Source organism: Thermobia domestica, chromosome 8 (genome assembly GCF_964235325.1).
Source record: "Thermobia domestica chromosome 8, izTheDome1.hap1.1, whole genome shotgun sequence".
In the NCBI taxonomy this organism is placed as follows: Eukaryota; Metazoa; Arthropoda; class Insecta; order Zygentoma; family Lepismatidae; genus Thermobia; species Thermobia domestica.
The window spans coordinates 111,681,264-111,707,743 of record NC_137461.1 but is presented as its reverse complement, the minus strand read 5'-3'; the positions used below and the strand labels follow the sequence as shown (position 1 = coordinate 111,707,743).

General features: G+C 36.3%; 1 protein-coding gene across 1 annotated transcript in view; it reads left to right on the top strand.

Annotated features, from left to right (window-relative positions):
* LOC145692256 (RNA-binding protein 4F-like) overlaps positions 1-26,480 on the top strand; it is a 343,186-nt gene that overhangs the window by 170,514 nt on the left and 146,192 nt on the right. The window lies entirely within an intron of this gene.

Below are 26,480 nucleotides of genomic sequence, written 5' to 3'. Positions count from 1 at the left end.
GTACTGGAAACCAGGTCATTTACTTTTACACCTTTCTCGTTTTTTTTTTTTTTTATCAAAGAATTGTTTCACAGCCTTTTCTATATAGACGTTGGCAGGAGAGGTAAAAGTCCACATCCTTGCCTTACTCCTTTACTTATTATTGCTTTCTTCTGATCTCTTCCTATAATAGCTGTCTGTTTCCTATAAAGCTGGTATATTCTTCTTCTGCCTCTGCAATCCACTTTCAGATACTTCAACGTTCTGAACATGATATTCCAATCTACATTCTCAAAAGCTTTCTCTATATCTACAAATCTATCACAATTGGTTTGTTTATTCCGATGTGCTCTTCTGTGATCAACAGCAGGATCAGTATTATTTCCTTTGTTCCCCTTTTTCTCCTGAATCCAAACCTGTCCTCCGATAGCCGTCCTTCGATAATTTTCACAGTATTTTTGATGCATGGGAAAGCAAACTTAACGTTCTGTATTTTCCACACTTTCGTGCACATTTTCTCTTCGGCATACGAACTAATATGCTTTTCTCGAAGTCTCTTGTTATTTTCCCAAAGATGTACGAGGGCTATCCAGAAAGTAGATTACGTTTTGGAATAAAAAATCAACAAAGTATAGGAAACAAATTTTATTATATACAGATGAAAGCCACACACAAATACTACTTTTCGACATAGTCACCATTCAAATTAAGGCATTTATCGTAGCGATGTACGAGCTTGGAAATTCCTTCGTCGAAAAATTCGGCCGCCTGCGACTTCAACCACTTCGTTACCTCTTCTTGCAGCTGTTCGTCGTCATCAAAACGCTGCATAGCCAGCCACTTCTTCATTGCTGGGAATAGGTGGAAGTCGCTCGGTGCCAGGTCGGGACTGTACGGCGGATGAGGAAACAACTCCCACTGAAAAGATTCAAGAACTTCACGAGTGACATTTGCCGTGTGGGGCCGGGCGTTGTCGTGAATCAACAAGATCTTAGAGCTCAACATTCCTCTGCGCTTGTTTTGAATTGCTCTTCTGAGGTTTTGCAGAGTTTGGCAATACCTTTGAGCGTTTATTGTAGTGCCTCTTTCCAGGAAATCCACCAAAATCACACCTTTTCTGTCCCAAAAAACAGTCGCCATCATCTTCCTTGCCGACATTGTTTGCATGCATTTCTTGGGTTTTTGGGGAGAACCTGTGTGCCCCCACTGCATTGATTGCAATTTCGTTTCACAGTTCACGTGTTTCACCCATGTTTCGTCACCAGTAACAATGCGATCGAGTAAAGAGTCACCATCCTTATTGTAGGCGTCCAAAAAGTGCAACGCTGCAGCCATTCGCTGATTTTTGTGGTCCTCTGTCAAGATTTTTGGAATCCATCTTGCACAAAACTTGTGGTAACCAAGCTTTTCGCTGATGATTTCGTGCAACAAACTTCGCGAAATTTGTGGAAAACTCAAAGAAAGTTCCGTTATTGTGAACTTTCGATTTTCACGGACTTTAACATCGACTTTTTCGACAAGTTCGGCAGTCACTTTGCTGGGTCTCCCACTTCGATCTTCGTCGTGAACATTGGTTCGGCCATTTTTAAATCTTATGACCCACTGTCGCACTCCACCTTCAGTGATAATGTTGTCCCCATACACTTCACACAGCTGCCGATAGATTTCTATCGGTTTACAGTTTTTTGCTGTCAGAAACCTTATTACTGCACGCACCTCGCAGCTCGCGGGATTTTCAATTAACGCAGACATTTCAAACCGTCACAGTATCTTAACGGAGCACAGCACGAACCTCTCACTAGCACGGCTAGATGCCGACTGAGCTGCGCAACGCTCTGACCCCAAGATGGCCGCGCTAGCCCCGCCCCTAGCGGACACAGACGAAAACGTAATCTACTTTCTGGATAGCCCTCGTACATTCCATAAATTGATTAAATAGTTTCTTCTTTGTTGCTATTCCAAGATTCTTAATCATTTCCGTTGATATTTGATATATTCCTGGGGCTTTACCATGTTTTATTTTCTCCAGAGCATTGTCAAGTTCGCTCTGTAAAATTGATGACCCTATTTCATTTTCATCGACGTCTAATTCCTTCTCTACCTCTTCTTCCTTCATTCTATCACCTTTGTAACGATCTATAATGTATTCCTTCCATCTTCTTGTTACCTGCTCCTCTTCTATTAGCGCTGTCTCGTCGTTGCATATGATAATATCTGTACGTTTCATTTTCTCACCGAACTTTTTGTTTCTCCTTCTGTAAGCCCTTTCTGTATTGCTTTTGACTATATTTTCATCACTTTCCTTGAAGAAGTTGTTTATCGAGTTTTCTCTGGCCTTCCTTACTTCTCTGTTGATGTGATTTCTGCACCTTCTATATTCCTCTTCATTGTTTGTTATCTTGAACTGTCTTCTTTTCTGAATAATTTACAGTGTTTCTGCTGTTATCGAGGGTTTATATTGAGTTCTCGCTTCCCTTCCTGTGTGCTCGACAGCTGCTTTTGTAATCCCTGCTTTCGTGGCTTTCCATTTTGAGTTGATGTCTTCACATGCTAAAATTACCTTAGATGTATATTTTTCTGAAGTAGTTGTGAATTCCCTTTTCATGTTTTCATATTTTCTTAGCTTAATTGTGTTCCATCTTTTGTTGGTTCTACCACTCTTTTCTTCTTTAGTCGGAGTGAAAACTGCTACCACGCCACTCCTCATACATTCTGGTTATATTTTATTTTTATTGGTCAGCAAGGCAATAATAAGGAACCTAACGGATTTAAAGAATTTATATTAAAGTATTAAAGTTTTAATATGTTAAAGGCAATGGACTTCCGAAATTATGTTTTATTTTCTTTTAGCTACATGACCGTGTCTATAATGGAGGAATGAGGACGAGTCGTTTTCAGTCAAAAGAATGACATGAAATTACCTTTTCTAAGGTAACATCATGCTACTTTTAGGTTGTAGTACCAGAATTTCGAAGTTAGCAGTATTCTGGTGTTTGGCCGATTCATATTCAATTATGCCAAATAATTCAATATGGATCGGGGCCCTTCTTGGTAAACTAAGAATTGATATGAATGTACTAATCATATTTTAATAGTAAATTCCTAATAAAATGGTACTGTTAACTTAAAATACCATATTCATTATTTTTTCCATCATGATAGAGCACCACCTCATGTTCTATTTACAAGGTTTTCGATGGTAACTCTGATATATGTTGATATTTATGACAGTTTATTGTTATAGCTATCGCAAGAGTATAAATATGTAACAGCATTCAGCTAAAAACATTGAATATGATCTTTATGAAGTTCCAAGTTTAAATTGTCATATATTACTAATATAACACCACAATTATCTTAATACATATTCTTAATTACACTAAACACTAAAGTCAAAGGTCAGGTATTACTTGCTACTAATACACGTTGAATCAAAAGGCTTCAATTCCACTCAATTCCAATATAATAAAGTTCAAAAGTAAGATTTTAAAATTTCTTCATTCGCTAAATAGATTTAACTAATAAGTTTAAAAAAAATGGTATTACATTTGAGAATAATAAAGTATGTTAAACATCGGTAACCAAATTATTAAACATAAGTGAAATTAGTATGCATACATATATTACACATTTTACGAAGTTCATAGTATTCGAGTATGTGAAGTTTCAGTAAGTATGTCTAGAATACAAAATTTGTTTCTTAGCTCCACTAATATTGTAGCATTACGATCGATACCATTTGATAGATGGTTGATAACAAAACGTCCAGTAGTGAACCATGCTCGTGGAAATATGATCAATTATAACTTCATAAACTAACATTTTAGTATTTTCACTTAACATAACAACCACAAAGACGTCTTACATTATTTTATATATATATATATATATATATATATATATATATATATATATATATATATATATATATATATTGGGACTACTTCTTAACTTTGATTGCACTAAGTTGGAGAGATATAATTTCTTATTCCTCAGTGTTTGGTTTAAACTTTTACTATATTACTTAATTACTTGCCACCGCTAATTTTGAAATCAGTGTTTCACTTAGCAGTTGAATTATGTATCTTCATCCTAATTTTCAAATTTTAACAGTTTGAATGTTACGTATAAACAAATATTGTACTATGAATTGCATTGAAATGACCAATATATATATAACTCAAATAAAATATGGCTAGTACCCCGAATGCAATTCGAACAATCTACTGGTAGGTAGGGACTCGACGAAAATCATGTAGAGTCGGGAAAATACAGGGCTATCTTTATCCATTTATCCTACTTATTTTGTAATCATTAATTATATAATTATGTTTCATCGTAACATTATACTTTATAATTCCGTGTAATCATATAACATATCACAATTCAGTTTTACTTTTCAACTCTTTTTCACACATTACGGTCCCCACTACATACGTCATACTTATACAGAATGCCCTTTGCTGTTAGGAAGCTTTATTTTATTATATACTTTAATACATGACTTCGAGTGAATGAAGTTATTAAAACAAAGATGTTCTCTCAATACATTCAAATGTATTACCAACTGTAACAAATATGACGAGATATAACAAAATCAGGATGTATATAGTGATTCTTCCTATACAGAATGGGCATTTGCACTCAGCTTAACGAGAAAATATGATGTCATTTAAGTTATGTCGCAGGAAACCGGAAAAATAAAAAAAAAGAACAATAACTTGTATTGAAATCTTAATTTTCCACTGAATAACCCAGCTCGCCACAATCCAGAAATAGACCCAAGAAGGTACCAGATAGGCTTGGAAACGTAGTCACTCAGTATATTTATCTACATATAGTGTGCGTTCCCGACATACCAACGTACAGTCGCGAAAGAAGTAAGTCAGCCGAGTAAAAGGAGAAAATATTTCCAACCCTGTTCACGTGAGTTAACTTCTCCGAGAGGCTTGCTGCTTTCACGTGAGGTCTGTAAGCAAGCGACTCCTGTCAAACAAATCCAGTTTCTGCTGAAAAGCAATCTTCTTCTCGACTAAGCTTAGTGCTTTTTAACAGAGAGGAGAAACAATATTTGAATTTCTTTTTCACGACAACAAGAAAAATGATTTATACACAGTAGTTTACAAGTGCCAGGGTACTTATTATAATTAATTTAAATATCTAAATACTCATGATCTACACACAAGTAGCCTATTTAGGTGTGAACAGTGAGGACTGATTTTGGAAATTCAAGACTCAATTATTGATCTAATACTATGAAATAAAACGAACATTTTAACATCGCACTATCATGTCCTGAAAGCTAAAGGAAATGGACAGTGAATGAAGAAAATAAATAATGAAGGAAACTGATGAACGAATTGGAAGGAAAAAAGAACCCTTAGAAACCAACAGACACGATATTGTTCAACACAAACTTCTTGACATAGCCTGGAGTCGAATCTATGACTTTGAAACTATAAATGAGAACTCTATCATACCCACCATACCCACCATACCCCAATTATGACAGAGAAAGGCGCTCGCAAGTCTGATTTCAATTGGTTGGTTAGTGATTGATTTGGAGTTTAGTCCCTTGTTCAGCGCCGAGGTTATTTAAAACGTGTACCTACATCTTAACGTGGAATCCGAACCACATAAGCTTGCATCAAGAATCGATTACAGGTCTCCTATGCCGAAGATGAGCACTCGGTTACGGCGTAAACTTCGGGATTTTTCTAGTGTTGTTCACGTAAATAAGATTTCGGTCTCTATCGTCTTGTGAAGTATCGTCAACATTCAACTTCGTATTCAAAAGATTTACATATTTCTACTGGACGAGGTCCTCTTGTCTCGTTTCCTCTCCAATACTCGTACTACTTTCTGCACACAATAACACACACACACAAGCCAAATAGCATGTGTATGAGTTCAATATGGCGTTTCGTTTACTCGTCATACATTTCAATTAAAAGATCATAATTGTAGCACTCTATTATCGTAATTGAGTATAGGTTAAATATCCCGATAATCTATTGCGTAATAGTTGCTTGTGAAATTTTCAGCAATACTGGTTTAATTCAACAAGTTTCATTATTTCCGTTTGTGGAGGGGAGTTTGAACCACCAATTCTTTATAAGTGAGATTAAGTCTCGATGGAAGTAGAAAAAAAGGGATAAGAAAGATTTTGTACTTCAATATACTGTCCACACAATAAACGATAAATATTATTTTGCAACACTTCAGATGGAGAATGTCCCAGACGTCTTCATCTTTCATTAAATAATCAAGAATGAGATCTTATTAAAAAAGCTACAACAAAACTCTTGATTGAAAGTGTTGCGAAACAAGATGTATTTCATTCACTGTGTGTTCGATGGGGACACTCGGTCGAAAAGGTGTAACGGCTTCTTCAGGCCAGCCATTCTGAGATTTTTCTTCGGTTTATCTCACTTATACCAGGCAAATGCCGGGTTGATACCTAACATACATATTCCAGGCCACTTCCTTCATTTCCCATTCCTTTCTTCCTTCCCCTTGCCAGAAGTGTATGCTCTCCGAGAAACGTCATTCCGTGACGGGCTAAAGCTCATAGGTGTTAGTAATGTCCAAAAATATGTATAAATAAATAAAACCATCCGCTATGTGGCATTGGCTATGTGGCTATTGCACTACTTCACCATATTGCTTGAAAGAAACAGTATTTTGTAGGCCTTAAGTGGGCTACTGATAACAGATAAATAAATAAAACTTATACAAGATATTTTGAAGTAGAGACTTTTTTGAAATTTTGCCATGTTAACAGAAAACATATAAAATAGAATGGTTAGGGTGTGCATCTTCGCACGAGAGACCCGGGTTTGATTCTCGGTTGAAGCTTATATGGTTCGAATCCCACGTTAAACTGTAGATCCATGTCTCATATAGTCAGTTCTGAAAGGGTCGCTAAACTCCAAATCAACTAACTAACCATATAAAAAAGAACCTAAAGCACATTAAGATGTCTCTTTGCAGCAGTCATTATAGAAGCAAGGATATACAATGATAAAATTGGGCCAGTACGGCATACCGGTAGTAAATGCCAAAAATTATACCAGCTGTAAGAAGCAATTACAAGAAGATGTAAGCTCTACTATGTTGAAGTATACTTAAGACAGGTCTGTGCATACAAGTAAAACGGTAGTAATTTAGTTTCAGTTCGACCACTGGAGATATGTTGTTGACTTGCTCGAGAGAGCTTTTAGTGTATTACCAAATCTCATCCTAATTATCTTGGCACATTCACTAAGAAAAGGTGTAGTAAAGTAACGTCACATGGATTACTTCAATTTGCTGATATTACCGTAAAGGATGTTAGTCTGTGCATTGGACTTGTTGTGAGTTAATACAGCGAAGGTGAGCTACAGATTAATAGGATACGAGGGTCATTCGGAAAGTAAAGAACGTTTTGCGCTAGCGCGTGTTCCCCCACTCCCGCTGCCGCTGGGTTATTGACCTAGGCATGCTTTAGCCTCAGTCTGGCACCAACTGCGATCCACTACGGTCCGTTATTGCTTCGCTGTGCGACTGTAAAATGTGCGATACAATTACTGATTCCGCCAAGTGTGAGGTTCGTGGTGTGATAAGATTTTTGAATGCAAGAAAAGTGCGTCCGATAGAAATTTATAAACAAATCACTGAGGTGTATGGAAATGTAATGAATGAAGCATCAGTTCGTAAGTGGTGCATTATGTTTAATGACGGACGGACGAATGTGCACGATGAGGAATGCTCGGGCCGGCCTTCTGTTGTGACTGACGAACTCAAAGGAAGAATTGAGCGGAAAATTCAAGAGGATAGGCGATTCACTATTGATGGGCTGCACGAATTCTTTCCTGAAATTTCAAGAACTGTGTTGTACGAAACTGTCAGTGGTGAACTTAGTTACAAAAAAATTAGTGCAAGGTGTGTGCCTCGACTGTTATCGGAGGAACACAAAACCAAGCGAATGGGAGCCGCATTGACTTTTTTCAGCCGTTACCATAAGGATGGCGATGAACTTTTAAATCGTATTGTTACTGGAGATGAGACGTGGATTTCGCACATCACTCCAGAAACAAAGCGCCAATCCATGGAATGGCACCATTCAAATTCTCCGAAAAAGCCGAAAAAAGCCAAACAAATTCTGAGCACCAGAAAGGTTATGGCTACGGTCTTTTGGGATCGTAAGGGTGTTTTGCTCGTTGACTACATGCAGAGAGGTGAGACCTTAAATGCAGCTGCCTACTGTCAGACGTTACGTCGACTTCGCCGCGCGATTCAAAACAAAAGACGCGGATTGCTGACCAGCGGAGTCATCCTCCTCCACGACAATGCCCGTCCTCACTCCGCGGCATTGACGAGGGACTTGCTTCAGCAGTTTAAGTGGAAAGTTTGGGAGCATCCACCCTATAGTCCAGACTTAGCCCCCAGTGACTTCCACCTATTCCCAAAGTTGAAATACTTTTTGGGTGGAAGCCACTACGGCAGTGATGATGAATTTAAGGAAGCTGTTAGTGATTGGTTCAACAGTTTGGCGGCAACTGTGTATGCCGAAGGCATAGAAAAACTTGTACAGCGGGGGACACTTCTAAATGGTACACCTTAGCCGTAAATCTCCATATGGCTGTACCATTTAGAAGTGTCCCCCGCTGTACCACGGTATGACAAGTGTTTAAATTTACACGGCGACTATGTCGAAAAGTAACTTAAGTATCACATAGTATGTAACACAAATTTCGCCTTTGTATATCAGTTATTAAAGTGTTTATACAAAAACGTTCTTTACTTTCCGAATGACCCTCGTAGTTCAGAACTAACAAGAGGCCGTACTGTTGGCATGTGGAAATGTGATCGTAGTGATTCGTATATTGCTATTACGGTTAATCGTACCAGAACATGTGTTCAATGCTGGATCCGACGGTATCAGGAAGAGGGGGAAGAAGGACTAAAAAAACATCCAAAATCAGGAAGACGTAGACGACTAGCAGAGGAAGATTTATGCACTCGTCTCTGCTAGTTGGAAAAAATCCCTTTCACCCTGCTTCCATTCTTGCACAAAATCTGCATGTGAACATATCAGCAGTCACAGTAAGGAAACGTTTACATGAATCGGGAATCCATCACAGAATTCCTGCCGGAAAATAAGAAATGAATGAAGAACACCGTGCCTTAAGAATGTCGTTTTTGTTGCAGTATCTGCCAGCTACGAAAGAGTTCTGGGATACAGTAGTTTGGACACAGACGAAAAAGTGGTTTCCACCCAAGATGGAAGACTATCTCTGTGGCGCCACAATAGCACTCGTTATTCACCGGAACATATCCTAAATAGGACAAGAAGTGGAAGAATTAGTGTTGCTTTCTGGGGTTGAATATCAACAGCAGGAGTTGGAGAATTGATAGACATATCGCCTAGGATGGATTCGGGCGAGTATGTGGAAATATTAGAGCGACATATGTTACCAACCGTCAGGGTTGTATATCCGGAAGACGAAATGTCTGTCATTAATTACGTCCAAGATAATAGCAGTGTCCATACTTCGAGAAAAAACTAAACAGAGACTTCCTTACATTTCTTTGCTCGATTGGCCATCTAAATCCCCAGACCTTAACCCCATCGAAAATATATGGGCATTAATGGGGCTGAATTGGAACCCAGACCTGAGAAAACTGTTGAAGCTCTGAATAACCATGTTCGAAAAGTCTGAGAAAGCTTCTGTAGAAGACCTGACTTATGTTCGTCACTAATTGATTCCATGCCTCGTAAAATCAACGCTGTGATAGATAACTATGTTGCGTGGACACTCTATTAGGTGTAATATAATAAAATTTTTATGTGTTTATTGCAGAGTATTTTGTTCAATATGAATATTAGTTTGTCGATATGAAATGTTCATGAAAAGGACGAAAAAGAAACATTATGTTCAAAGCATTTGAGATTGCCAAGACAAGTAGAATATATTTTATTTCATTCTTTTGTTTAGTAAGTATATTTTCTTTCTTTTTCTATAGGAATTAGGAAAAAACATTCTGAACAATTTAGAACACTTAACGCCAAGACGTAGATAAATATGGTATTTTTCCTTATCTGTGTGATATAAGAGATATATTTTCTTTCTTTCTTCTTATATATGAGAATTAAAGTTTCCCTTTATTCTTCTATGGAAATTAGAAAATGGATAGTCAGAACAGCATTGGTTTTCAAACACTTAATGTCAAGAAGCAGATAGATTACTTCATTTTGTTCTCCCCAGGAAATAAGCTTAGCTTTTTTCTTTCTACATGGTGGCCCTTAGGAATCTTATCTAGTCGATCGCCAGTAGTTTTCTTGAAGGCATAACATCGTGTACCAAACAACTTGATTCGACACGTGGAGATACACCTACCTTCTGAACAGTGTTGGAAGTCAATTTTTTCACTTTCATATATATATATATATATATATATATATATATATGTGTGTGTGTGTGTGTGTGTGTGAGTGTGTGTGTTTGTGTTTGTGTGTATCTTCGCTTCTGTACAAGCAGCTAGAAAGCTATTCCAGCTATTTCCCCCTATTCCAAAAATATTGCTAGCATAAATTTAGACGATTTCCCAACTCATAGCCCTCGTTAATCCTCAAAAGGTTCATACGTTTTAAAGTTGAAGAAGAAGTAAAAAAATGGACATTGTTAGTTTCCCACGCTAACAAAAACAAGCGTTTAAACATTCGCTGAATATATGAACTATTTTTATAAACTCCAAAATAATATCGCCCCCAAATATCGGGCGGTTTGAAAATATCCCGACATGACCGCTGGAATTGCTGTGTCCTAGCATGGAAAACGAGTAGAAAACGCCCTAGGTGCCATCCATAGGTTCCCCGCAAACTAGTCGCTGTAATCTGCCAGAAACGTCCATGTCGGTTACGACCGATGTACATCAGAGGAGTAATTTGCCTGCTTAATTTTGAAATATTCTTTAAAAAATCGTGGTAGTTTTAAATGTCCGTAGAAGACAGGAAAATAGTAAGAAACTGACTCCAATCCAATAAATTAACAAAATAATATTAATACATTCAAAATTCCGACATTAAAAAAAAAAAAAAAAAACAAGTAATGCGCCGCGTTTCTAGAATGTAAGAAAAAATATATGCCAAGGAAGCGGCTTGTTATCTAATAGTAGTGGAAATCAATAATAGAAGTTTGAACATCGTCCCTATCGATTTTCTCCTTGCACTTAAGGATTCCGAAAGTACTAAACGAAATCGCAGAAAAGAATAAAAATTGCATCCTACCGAATCAACACACACACACATACAACATGTTGTCTACTGCACGACAGACACAAATAATACAAGTCACCCACTTGAAATAATATTTGGGCTTAAGGGGTAAAATATTTCCTTGCCGTTCGGTAGTAAAATTACTTAAGTATAGAATATAATTTTCATGATACAGTTTTAGTTGAAAATACTATCCGTATCAGTGAAATGCTATCATTCAGTAGTGCATAAACAACGTAGTAGAGTAAAAAAAAAATCCATATACATGAAGTGTATACACTGATGAGAAACTACGTTAACACTATATCTGAACAATAAGCAGTTTTTCCATTACGAAAGTTCACTATTATACTTCTATCTAAAGTTGGTTTCTATCTAAAGTCTAACTTTCCTTCACTGTAACTTCTAACCTAATCCAACCACATAACTTTTCGCTCCCAACACGTACTGAATTGTTCAATTTCGTCAGCAGCAAGTAGAGTTATCGCAAGACTTCGAAATATCACACGCATTCATCATTAGGCATGTACTTATATTAGCCGTGGCCTATAATCAAATAAAATAACATGGGGCCATTTAGGAATATTATTATAAATTATCATTGGTGTTCGGCCAAGACATTTTAAAGTCTAAAATCTCTTACTCGTCGATAAATTATTTGCGTTTATAAATATTTATTATCATTACATTTCGTTATACCCACAACACAGTCAAACACAATTTGACTTTTTCACTTTTAAATATCCCACACAGCAAGGAATATTTCCTCAACCAAAAGAAAATATTTTCCTTGGTTTCCAAAAGGTTTTCCTTCTCTGGAGATTTCTATGCTGGTTTTCCCAAGTTGGTATCTTTTCTATTGTTACGAGAAAACATATGAAATATAATTTTTAAAATGTTTCGAACTTTTTTTTTAAAAAAAATTTGTAATATAAGAAATATATTTCAGATTTTTTTAAACGCCTATTAATTGTGTATGGAAATGTTTTTGTTATCTTCTCCTGTGACTTAAATAAAATATTTTCATACAATATTTTACGATTATTTCCAGAATATTTTATCCAACGTTCAATAAAAATTTTAAAACGTATATTAAAATGAATAGATACTGTTTACCATCGTGTTTATGAAATATAGTTTGTGCTTTTATGTAATAATGTTTTCTGATATATTAAAGAAATATTTCTACATTATTCTCATAATATGTTCTTCAGTTACAATAAATGTACATATTCCTTGTTATACCTAAAATTAATTTTACTGGAAATGTTTCTGAAACATTTTATTAATTTAAATTGCATATCCTTAGTTTCGAGACTTTTTAATGTTTTCTTTCGGAATACACACACACACACACACACACACAGACACACATATATATATATGTGTGTGTGTGTGTGTGTGTGTGTGTGTATTAGTGTCCTGCATGGGTCGGCTTGGGTGGGCCGGCGCTTCAGGTAGGGACGGGTTTGGGTTGATTATTTGTAGTTCTTTAATAATTATTGACTTTAGTTAAATGACAAGTGCAATAATACCAACGTGGAGTGAAAGGTTTTAAAAGTAATGCAATGTTTACAGTTAGTGTTACTTAGCGGATCCAGTTTTGCCATATAGAGAATGTTGTTCACCCTAGTGGCTGGCACGGGCCCTGCTGGGGCCAAAAACTTTCAAAATTTTCCGGACCCGGGCTTGGCCGGGCTTAGCTACATTCGGGCCGAAATTTCGAACCTTGCAGGTCTATAATGTTATATATATGTATAATATATATACAGGGTGAAAGGTAACTACGTGCACAAACTTGGACGGGTGATAGTACATCTAGAAAGAAGAAAAAAGTCCTAGTGAACATGAGGGAAATTCCGTCCCGTTTAAGGATGGCAGAGTGTTGAAAGCGTGAAAACAATAACTTCAGAGGCCAACATCTTAAAAAAATACATCGTAGAGAGTGCGGTTAAAAACGTCACATGGAAAGTCATACCTACTCTATTGGAAAATGCATGTTTGAAAACGCAGCTACGTGTTCGCACGGGATTAACCAGTGTGACACTTCTTTCCTTTACAACATGTCCGGGAATCACACTGTCCCTTTGGGGATTCCTGTGCGCACGCATGAACATGTTTTCGGAGCTATAGGCTGCCAAAAACGTCAAAAAGTGAATTTCAAGGGCCCATGGCTCCACTACTATGGGACGTATCGTTGTTGAATCAACATATGACTTAGAAACTAATATGGGACCTAGACAAATATTCATGTTTCAGTTTGGTGCTAGGGATCCCGGGTTCTATCCTAGCCCCTGCCACCTGAACTTTGTGGTGGACAAACACCCTGTGCGTAGGTTTTCTCGGGGTTCTCCCGTTTCCTCACACTTTCTTCGTTCCACCATTTCATTCATTTCTCATCATCACCGTCTGCTTTAGCCTAACTGGCATAACCGTCGGATGTAAAACTCAAAAATTTTAATTTCATTTCATGAATCCTGCGATACCTGCTCATCAACTTTTGTGGAAGAAATTCATGGATACTTCAAATGTTCTGAAACTTCCGAAATGCTTCGCGAAAGATTGTTGCGCAAATGCTGCAGGATTCTGAAGCATGGATATTTAGAGGGTGCGCATACTAGTTTCCAAGTGGTGTATAGACCGACCACAATCGGTCCCAAAGTATTGGAGCCATGGCTTAAATTTCATTTTTTTCGCGTTTTCGGCAGTCTATAGCTCCGAAACTATGGATTTTGACCGTATGTTCATATGAAGATTTTTCATATTTCGATGAATAGATTCACCTCCCGAACGCTGTAAATCATGCACTCGAACAAATTGTACTAGGACGACTAGGGCCCCTTAACCTACCCAGAATAGGAGGCCGTGGTCAATTTGACAATTTGTTTGTAGTCCCTTTTTGCCTCATACCAATAGATCTGAATTTAGAAATGAACGCTATCGAGAGTGTCACATTTTATTTTAGCAACTCCGAAAGCTATGGATTTGACGCACATTTCGGTATTTATGATTATTTTTATATGTCCCTGTGACACTCCAAGTGGTGATACTGGGTTCTATGCCCGTTTGAACTTGTGTCCCCATGTGGAATTGCCGCTGATGTCCGCCTCCGCAGCGAAAGAGCCACTCGAGACTGTCCGGCTCGCGGAAAATATGCTACGAAAGGAGCAGTGCCGCGCACCACCACCACCAACAACAACAACAAAAAAGACGCGAAAATGAAAACCTGTTATCTAAAAGAAAAGGAAAGGAAGTTTAATGATGATTGTTTCTTAAAAATATGAATTGTAGCCTCACTAATGACCATATAGATTTTCTGAAGTAGAGGCAGAAAAAGCGTGGCAGAAAAAAGGAGTGGATCCAGAGGAGGTCTGACAGTGTACTGCTGGAAGTCAGTACAGAAAGTAATTTACAATACCTTCTCCAACAAACGGATTTTTGTTGAAACAAATGTATTGAAATGTGAAGTGAGTCGAATGAAATTTATATGATAATAAAGAATGAGTCAACAGGCAGTCGATATGAGCGCATTTTCCGACTCGAGAGAATGGCGGCAGAATAGCGGTAAAGAAGGTAGCTAAGCGCCGACAGCTGCAAACTCTAATAGCACTGGGGATGTCTCACCATAGCCCATTCACATCTCAATGGGACACATCCTTGTCAGATGTCACTGAGAAATCTTAATATTATCTTCTTCCGAAATAACAAATGGGATATATCTAAGACGTCTCTGCAATATCTTCAAGTATACATCATAAATTTTATCACGTGAGTATCGTAGTAGCATTATTAGTAATCATTGTACTTATTGTAGCTACATCTAACAAATATATTTGTCAAAAATCTGAAAATTATGACATCCTGTGTGAGAACCCATAGACATCTAAGTGAGGTTGCAAATTAGCATCGCTACAACGGCCGTCATTTGTTTGTTGTAAGTACCGGCATTCCCTGCGCGCTACTAATAGGAACTAACAACGATTTGTGTTAACCGAAATATTCCTTCCCCTGAAGAAGATTGGCAATTTAACGTAAATTGAAAAGTCGGTAAGTATAACGATCACATAAAATAATTTAGTGATATGTTGTTTATAAAGTAATAAAGGCATCTGGGAGGCTGCAGTGGGCTAGTCGACCACTTATTTTGTGGTTAAAATGAGTGAGTGCATATGTTTTATCTATACAGGAAGAGTATTGTGAATGTTGTGTGAATCAAATATTTAACTTGGATTGAGTATAGCTCGCTCCTCCCAGTGATTTTTACGAATCATAGTGATTCTAACGATTCATATTAGTTCATAATGAATCGGAATCGCATGTTATAAAGATTTAGGATGTAAATCTTGTGGTAAGGAGGCTTCAGTATAAGTAGTAGTAGTAGTAGTAGTTAATAGCAATAGTAGTAATAGTACTAAGTAGGGACGGGTTAGAAGCCCCACAGGGGTTGGTTGGGTTCTGTTCTCGATATATGTAGTAGTAGTAGTGACGACTCTTTCAGTTCCGGTGACAAAGAACTGGGGGGAGCGGGCTATACACAAGCCTTTAACTTTTTTGTGAGCTGCTGACCATTTAGAAAACTATTCTATCTCTTCTTGTCCATCTCAATTCGGTACAAATGCCTATAATTTTTAAATTTCTATTTTTTCTCTACATTAAATTCCGTGCAGGTTTAATTTTGGCTCACCACTCCAAATAAGTGTTGAAAAATTATGATTCTTTTACTGATTTCCTTCTTATTGTATCCTAAATAATTTGTGCTACACGAAGTATCTCACATGGCACAGATAAAGGGTTAAGTTCCAAAGTTGGGCGTCCGTTTCCAACAAAATGTTTAAAATTTACAGGAAAGATATGGATAATTTGATCCTTTGTGTGCTTGATAATATATACGGATCTCAAAAAATATCTTTATTTGTTATATATAAACGGTTACAAACATGGGACTATTCGGCGAGCGGAGGGAACTACTTGGCGCAAGGTAACAGAATAGTTGCATTGTGGGTTACTAACGAGCATTTATATTATCAACATTGTGGCAAATATACCGAAACGAAGGTCTGACTGTGTTAAATTTCGTAAAGCAATATGTTCATAAAATTTAACAAAATCTTAATGGAGCAAAATCTTCTAAAACTATGTGAAGAGCATGAATTAATGAACCTAAGAACAAATTGTAGGAAGTGTGGAAAGGAGGTGACAGCGAAGAAACGTGGAGAAAGTTATTCTTTTCAGTACGAACCGAATTACTAAGGTAAGTGTAAAAATCTATATTAATTGGAGTTTGATGAACACTGAAAAAAAACGTGCCCTGCGGGGCTCTAACCCGCCTTCACTCGCTGACCCTCGCTCGGCAATACTATGTGAATTAAATAGTAAACTTTGTTCGGATGTCCAAGGGCACCTCTATTCACCTCTGTTGTATATGCAAGCCAAACATAACCTCTCCCCTACCTCACGATGTAACGAAAGGAACTCTAAAGTCAGTTAAGAACATAGGAATTGAAAAATTATGTATTTTAATAGCTTTTATGAAGATTTTGTTCGAAAAGTATCGGACGCTCAACTTCGGAATAAATGCCCAGATAAAATTCAAGGGAATCAGAAGTAATTTTTCTAAGATAATTACAATTATTCTTTTATGATTTGCGTACATGTATACGGTGCCAGACGTATGACATAAAATCTACAGTGCAAATAGTACAAACCAAACTGTACTATGTGGCCACTGAAAAGCGCCAGTGTCATATAACAAGTCAGAGCATGTTATGGTGGGGAGACCGAGCGGAAGCCAGGGGATGCTACCAAAAGGAAAAGGTGCGTATATTACAATTTTAATGACGGTTTATAATAATTCTGCGTGCAGTTTTACTTTCGGCGTGCCACTCGATATAATTAATGAAGTATCATAATTATTTCAGTAATTTCCTTCTTATTGTGTTATAAATGACTTGCGCTAAGCGACATATAATATTTCACTTGTCATAGATAAAAGTTCAGGTTACGAAAATAGTAAAAACAAATGTATTTTTTCGACAATTACTACTGATGTTCCTCTAGAGGACGGATCTACCAAAACCAAAGTTTGTAGGTAAATGTGTTGTGAAACATTTTTCTTGAAGAAATGAGAGTGTGAATGTAAGTTATTTCTGTCATTGCACAGCTTATTGAAATGTAATTTGAATAATAATGAAAGTATTGTATGTGTAACTATTTACTGAAGCGGAAGGCGGAAGAATACAAGAATGCAAATAGGATAGAAGAAAACGGCGTTGTTCACACGTCAGTTATTGACATATGCAATGGATGTAATACAAACGTACTTTTTCTCAAAAATTTGTGAGAAAAAGGGAGAAGGATTATAAAGTTTCTGCAGAATCATGGTATGCTGAAGCGTAAATCAACTATGCAAAATGTGGGAAAGAAGTAAAAATTAAGAATATAGGCAATAACCCTACATTCACTATTTTTTTCGTAAAGGTAAGAAAGGAAGACAGTTTAACAATCGTGTATGAGCCGTGAAAGGTACTTTTTCGAAGGATCGAAATTAAGTATTTTTGAAGATAATAATTGTTACTGATATTTTAAGTGTTCACCATCTTCATATATGCGTATACCCCCGTCGCTGACGTACCTGATCCTACGCACGCACCCCCTGCTGCGTTCCTGAACTGACTCTGTTAGCATTCGTCCTTTTCAGTGGCGACCTAGCACAGATTGGTTCGTGGTTTATGCACTGTAGTCTTTAGAGCTTCTCATTTAGTGCATGTTGTGCATAACGAAACCGGAAAATGCATGAGATGTGTCAACTTTGGTAGAATCGTTTCCTCAAGTAAGACTTATTCTCCATGCTGGTTTACTTTTGGCCACTCGAAATAATTATTGGAAAATTATAATTCTTTCACCAATTTCCTTCTCATTGTCTATTCAATGATTTCAACTAGATACATGCAAATATTTCATCTCGCATAGATAAAATTCAAGGAGTCCATCAGACGAGATCACCGAAAATATTTACGATTTGCGTATATATATGATGTCCGGATGTACGGCATAAAAACTACAGTGCAAGAAAAAAATTGTGCTAGATGACCCTAAAAGGCATCAATGACATCTAAACGAGTAAGGGCGGGGCGAAGGTGGGGGTACTTCCTTAGGGAACAGGTGCGTACATTACCATTTTAATAACGGGTTATAATAATTCTGCTTGGAGGTTTACTTTTGCCGTTCCGCTCGGAATAATAATTGAAAAATTATATTTTTTCACTAATTTCCTTCTTATTGTCTCTTAAATAATTTGCGCTAGGCGACATATAAATATTTCACTTGGCATAGATAAAATTCAAGAGTGCCATCAGAAGCAATTGTCGAAAAACTGCAATTCTTTTACGATTTTCATACATATACGTAGTTGGGTACAATGATAGAAGTTGCAATAACACTTGTCATGATTTCATAGAAGTCATGCTATTAGCGTTTCACTTATAAATATAAAATACAGCTTCTGTACACTGCGCAGCAATACGCCGCCGTGGAAAGTAGTATCTAACGCAGTTTTCTTTCTTATGCACTTAAGTATCCGTCGTATAGCGTTTCAATTTATTTTACACATGTAACTTCACTTATAAACTTAAAATACATATTTGTTACTTTGTATTTAATGCTATCGCCTGTAGAAATTTATTTTTTATAAATATGTCTTTTCACCCATAGCATTAAATTTTACCTGTAGATCTTCCAAAATGTTTTCCGCCAAAATTAATCCAGCATTTAGATTTGGGGGAGTGCACATGTTTATTAACTCAGTCCCAATCACAAAGAATATCTTCTTGGAGAAAGTGAAAAAGTGAGACTTTTCCAGTATCATAATTAAAAGAAAAATTTTGCTTTAAGAAAAAAGTAAGAGAGGAAATGTTGCTCGTTGAAAATGTTATTGTAAAACAAACAATGTTTGTTTTGTTATCTGTGAAATTAACGGGAAAGATGCAAGGTCCAGAAGAAAAAGGTCTATTTTCTTTGAAAGAAGGAAAGATCTTTCGTACAGATTTCTTGGCCATACGATTGACCCTCCATGAGTGCTATTGCTTATTGAAGTTTTTATTAGGGTTTTCACGAGAAGGCAGTTTATTCGGCAGAAAAAAAGAATTTCAAGTTCAGTTCCAAGATGTTCTGTTTGATGGTTCACCAGATCTAGACTCAGTTACACTTTTGGGGAAAAGACTTTTCTCTCAACTGTAACCGAGAATAATTCCTGTCCATTTTCAAGAGGTTATTGCAATGTTTGAAATAAAGCCTTCGCGTCCGTATTAGTGTGTCCGTAAAAGTGCGGACTTTGTTCGATAGGAGAACATATGTTTTTGCCAAGACAAAAAATCTGACTATATTATAGAGATGTCCGTTAAAGGAGGTTTCACTGAACTGCGACATAACAAAATTTTACCCAGGTATACCAAGGAAAAATAAATTTTAGTCGAACCATATTTGTTTTTACAAATTCTTACAGGGGCGCAGTGGCTCAGTGGTAAACCGTTCATCTTGGCAGTATGGGCTCGTTGGTTTGATCCCAGCTCGGGCTAAGTAGTGTTTGTAGTGAACAAACCGTCTGTGTGTGTTTTCTCGTTGCTCTCCAATTTCCTCCCACTTACTCCATTCCACCATTTCATTCATTTCTCATCATCAGCGTCTCCCTTAACCTCAATTGATAAACGTGGGACGTTAAGCTAAATGTTTCTTTTCATCTTCATTTCCATGTCCAAGTACCTGCTTCTTGAGTTAAAGATAAGTAATATTTTCAATCTGTGAACAATGCTAAATTAGTGTATTAATATAGGTTGCTGACGTTTTAGTGCCTACAATTCTCCGAAGAATTTGACATTTATAAATTCTGATAGGACTTCGTGTAGGATTTGATTTGGAAGTAATTTGGAAAGGCGTCACTTGTTATTCAATGCATACTGGAAGGTATGTCTCATCCTTTTTGAAATTCGCTAGTAGTTTGTGTTTTCAGCATTACTACTCCCTGAATACAGCGTGTGTTTAAAGTCAGTTCTTATTTGTAACCATGAATATTTCTAAAAGTAAACAACCCATCACAGTTTTATTTCCAACAAATACATTATTAGGGTGTACCATTTGGTTATTAAGTTACATTTCAACGTATGCACCCGCATTTTCTCAAACTTCTAAAATGTTAACCGTATTATAAGCCAGCTACAGCTGATGCTATTTCTAAGATAATCTAAATTAAAAATAGGTATTGACTTTACAGCCACCCCGTATATTGACATCTGAAAACGTTAAATTATTCCTTGTCTTCCTGTAGATTTCGTAATATTTTTATAGATACGTTGCTTTTATCAATGCCTGATTTAAACTGTTTGGAAATTAACACGTAACTCTTCTTTTATTGAAAAAACGAAACGTCAGTACAAATATTAATTTTTGAGGGTGGGCCAATTGCAACTGACAGGGTGACACTATCGTGTAAGATCAATGTAATTTGTTTAAGGGCGTCAGTTGTATGTTCTAAATTTTCAACACTATTATTTGAGTGCTTACTGTGTATTTCGTTATAGATCTAAGAAATGAAAAGCTTGGAAGTCTCAGTTTAGAAGCCATTACAACAAACATTATGAAAAGTGAAAAGAACATAACAAATGGAGTAGCTGAGCAATAAGTTGTTATGGTGAAAGAAAAGAGAGTTTTCACTCATCAATCACTAACACAATAATAGGTAAGGAACTCTCCTTACTGTTCTTTAATCTCTTTTCAGCGTGAAAAAATATAGAACTTGTCATTTGAAGAAGGATACTCTATGTTTAAACTATTGTGAAAAACACTTTCTGGTACCCATTTTTTCGCTTTAAATACATACTATTGTGCCATGAATACTTATCAAAACCATTTACCTGTAAACTTTATTTCCCCAAACCATATACTACAACCGTTGTTATAACATTTAAAAGACGTTAGAAATACTTATTTTGGAAAAATGTGCAATTTTCCCTTCTTCAGGTGAAACGTTAAATTTAAGCATCCCTGCAAGAGAGGGCTAAATATGTATGTTGGCGAAAAATTTAATGCTAATCGACATTTGTCATCTTCTTTCATCCCACAATTATTCTGGAATTACAGCCATGGTGCAGAAATAACGATTATGTCATACCGGTTGTGTAATTGAACACATTGGGAAGCTCAAATTATCTCAATTTCGAAGATCCTTCTATCAGTGGACACCTAAACAATTTGCCTAATAAACACTGAGATGTCCAGTTGATATCATGAAATGAAAAGCATATTTAGGTAGAATTACAAACTAAACCAACTTTCCTTATTAACAGTAAAACTATCGAAAGGGCGTGAAGCCTACATTCTGACAGTTAATGAGTCAAATTTTGTCACCGTTACAAGAGTAAGCCACCTGCGATTGTCATCAGCAGACACAAGAAGATTGATTTGCTCTTTCCCTTTAAAAAGTTACTTCTCAATCTTAAACAGAAAAATATTTTTTGTTTGTGTGCAAAACGATAGTACTTACGTGGCATTTGGACGCATAATTTTCAGGTTGTGGATCATTTGCTCACGCCTAGAGTACATTTCAGCTTTTTACTGAACTCTTCTGCCATGATGGTAGTGTTTTTAAGCATTTAATGATTTATTCCTACATTCACGACTCCTCGTATTCTTTGTAATGTAACGCTATCAAAATTATTCATTTGTATAATGCAAAGCAGCATATATGGCCCGCTCCGTGAGAAAGAAATCGAGAAATGTAGCGGTCATCAAGACTTTACTAACCATTTTGGCATTCACCTTGTGCCACTGAGGAAGAAAGAATGATCGGGCCTTCGGAATGGGACACTAGTTCTTCATCAACTGAAATGCTGCCACATGTGTTGAAATTATTATTTTTTTATTTTTTAAGAATATTTTCAATGATTTTTTCTATTCTTTGCTGCTTATTGAGATTATAATTTGCCTCAGTTATAACATTCTTATTTTCGATTAACTTAGTATGACTGAGAGAGTGAACCAGAAGTTCAGTTACAGCAGAGTGTTAAATTAATGTATTATGTAGGAAGCTATACTTCTTAAAAATAAAAGTGTGACTGCTTCAACTCGTTACAACGTACGTAATTAAGCTGCACTCTGTGGTATGTAATTTTCAGTTGCAGCTGTTGTCTTCCTTGCCCTTTATATTTTCTTCAGGGTGTTACGTTTGTAACACAATATTGTTTTCACAAGCTGATGCAGGACCTACGCAAACATTTTAAATATTTTTGGAAGTTTAAGAAGTAGTAATTGATCCTTAATCATTCTCTGCTGTTGTTATTTTATTAAACATTATTTTTTTGTTTTCAGAAACTGTGCACCAACACAAGAGAAACGTAACTGACGATGAGATAAAGGAGATTATTGGGCTTCATCATGCCAGAGACGAACGAAAAAATCAGTTAAGAAATTAGCTGCAGTTCCACAGAACTTTTAAGGCAATAGCCAGCGTCGAAATTCGAGTTAGATTCAAAATTAGAGTTAGTAGTGGTAATCAAAAGTAACATTATAAAGGAGCAAATATATATTTCTAGTTATTCAGCAATGTTATATTTCTTGAAAGTGACAAAAAGTCACATTTCTTGAAAAGATCTATTCGCCATGCACCGTAGAATTTTAGAACATATTTTCAGCTACATACGTAAATATTGAGGTTTTATTATTAAATATTTATTTAATTAGCGTGTCAGTGACATAATTTTCTACAAGTGTTTACAAGTTAGTAGGTGAATTTCTGATATTTGAAAAGATTGTTTTTAATGTATAAAAACAAATAATATGAGCAACATGAAGATGCTGTTGAAGAGAATATAAAAAATAAAGCCTAAAGCCAGAATAGTGTAGATTTATATTTTTATTTAACTACTAACCGAGGTAAACTTATATATATATATTATAGTGGACAGTGTAAATTATGACTACATAATGTCCGCTTGCTCTCCTAATTTTAAGCATATTTTTACTCAAAATCTTTTTTACATACAGAAAGTTTCTGGATGTTCCACTGCTACTACTGTTGTGTGGCCACGCCGTGCATGTATGTTGGAATCTCTTATGTGATGTTACGAGGTTGAAACTGCATATTAGTGTATTCACAATCATCGCCTGCCAGTTTTCAAAGCGGCTATATTGGATTTAGTATTTTTAAAATAGGACAAGGATTGTTAACAATTGTTTCTTGAATTTGATGTCTAAACTTCAATCCTTTTCCTATTTTATAAAATAAATCCAATATAGCTGCTTTCAAAACTGGAATGCGACGATTGTGAACACACTGATATGCAGTTTGAATCTCGTAACGTCACATAAGACACCCCAACATACATGTACGACGTGGCCACACACCAGTAGTAACAGCGTAACATCAGTGGGACATGTCACGTAGGTTCCAATCAGGTAACGTGTATATGGCAGGAACATCCCGTGGGATATTCCAAGGATGTAACCAAAACGTACATTTGGAGATCCCAGCGACATCGCATGGGATGTAACTAGAGCGGAAATTTTAAGGTCGCATTTACGTCGCGTGGACTTTCTGTACCAGGCATTTTCTTTCTTTTTTATGCAATGGTCTTTCTTTCTATACAAGCTGCTTTCAGGTATTTGAGAGATAATTAAGCACAGTATTTGAATACATCTGATTCTCAATACGATTTCGAGAATCTAAGATGTCCTCACTGGATGGTTATCGAGCTCGATTGTCACCAGTATTGTTGTCTCTGTTTTTTAAAGACACTGTTGGCCACAATGGTTCCTCGTGATGAAGACACAGTGAGGTAAAAGCGTATAAGCAAGTAAAATTCTACAGAAGAGTCTTATGTGTTCGGCGTCTTTCCAACTGCTATGTCGCAACCTGACCGGCTCGTTTTCAACCCACTATTTGTTCCCAGCAAGGATGTGATGTGCATATATTCACATAGAGAGACGTAAAAGTCCGGAGTCAATAGGCCAACTCGGTTACTATTGCATATATGAAAATAATGTAAGATATGTAAGGATATTTTTAGATACCAGCAACAGGTTTCTGTACTAGTGTATCGCACAATAAAGAAAATATGTTACCATGCGTCATGTTGGACTACATGAATGAAAGAATGTGTGATTTGAAATTAGCTACACCGAGAAGAATTGAAAGGAGACACAATGAAGGATAAACATGCGACTTCTATATCCACGCAAGTGTCGTAGCAGCCACGGGGTTGGGGGCGAGAGCAGATAGCAAAGAACAGAAATTGAGTCCTGCACTATATCTCATTGTGTCTTTCTTTCCTTTCTCTTTGGTTCAAATAATTTCAAACCACACCATTCAATGTTGTCTAACAGTGGCAGCTTTCTACTTTTCGTTGCTGGAATTTAAACAAAACTATTGCTGGAATTTAAAATTATCCTTATATATCGTATCTTGTTTTCATATCTGCAATAGTAACCGAATTGGCCTACGTGTTCCGAGCTCTATCATGTACAGAAAATAATATCTAAATATTTTGTCATGTACAAAAATATTTACTAAATATTTTCTGTGATGTACAAAAAAATATTCACTAAATTTTTTGTCATATAAAAACTATATTTCATCATATGTAGGAAAATATTGTCTAAATACTTTTTGCCATGAATGGAAAATATTTTAAAATTATTATTTTATGGAACATTAGTTGAGTCGGGTTGATTTTGGGTTTAACGTCCCTTTCGGCGCGAGGCTATATGAGAGGTGGACTTACTGACTAACGTGGAATCCGAACCACATATGCTCCCGCCGTATGGAACATTAATCTTTGTTAAAAATAAATTAGAAATCCTCAGGAAACATTTCAACTAATGTATCCAATACATTGTGCACTTAGAAAATTTTTTCTTCATTCTTGACAAATTATTTTCTGAGTTATTGGTAAATAATTTTAAAATATTCCATGCAAAACATTTTACAAAGCATTCCGTTAACATTGTATAAAACGTTTCAAATAAATTTTCAGTAATACATTTTCCAGTGCGATACTTAGCTGCGGCGCAAATCTTACCTATTTTGGATTGTTAAAATTTGTTCTGAAATATCACTGTTTCCAAAGCAATGGCCAATTTCTACCTCGAGTGGAGGGGCAACAATATTAATAAGATGGTTATAAAATTACATGTTGCAAGGCTAGGACATGACCAGAGACAAGTCAAGGATCTCTGGCAGATACCTCGCCGAAAGAACTATATTTTTGTACCCTGGTTGGCCACTCTTACTTAACCTTACATTATGTCAATGTTTACAAAGACAAAATTTCCACGGGGCTGCCATAAAAAAAGAACAACATTGCTACGTTATCCAATAGAATTGACAAACTGTTACCTTTATAGCGTGAAGGTAGTTGCAATAACTTTTTCACTATTTTTCATTGTTGCAAAATTCTGAATTTATGATTTAAGGATGTATGATTCCAGTTACTGCAAACATGGTTGCCCACATGACTATTGTTGTGTTACTTTCGATTCTTAATTTCCCTTATTCAATCTTCAAAGTTTTGATGTCGGCTTATTTCACTTAATTATTATTGTTTCACACCCCTGTCAATCTTCTATTTTAGTAGTTGAGACTGAGCAATAATAATATATTTTTATTTAGTTTATTTCCTCACATCAGTTGGTCCTTTTGTGCTCACACTGGTTCTTCAAAATTATGACTCTAACATGACAGATTCTAGTGGTCGTTTTAGACTATCACCCAATTGTTTTAGACAAAAGGCCAATTTGACCTATAACAATCGAGTTAGAGATGGGAGGAATAGAACTAGACGAAACCGTTCTACCGCCTCCCATTAGATGAGATGGTCTCTATTTTTACAAAATAATTCCAGTTTTCACGTGATTTATTTAATTTGTTCATACTCATTTATTTTACTTAATAGAATTTTGATGTCGAAACTAAAGAGATGACAGTAAAATAACGTGGTTATTGCAGAAGCAGTGGCGGAGAAAGAATTTAAAAGGGATTTTTTAAAATATAATAGGGATATAGAAAGAATTATGTATAATTGTAATAATATTTTATATTATCAGAGGAGTTCTCTCTTCATCAAATCTAAATGATGGTCTGACTCAACGTCTGCACCTGGGTAACTCTTACTGTTCTTCACTTGATTTCTAAATAGTTGTCTGACCTGTATATATTCTATTTGGTATCTTTCTTGGCTACTGGTCTTGTCCATGT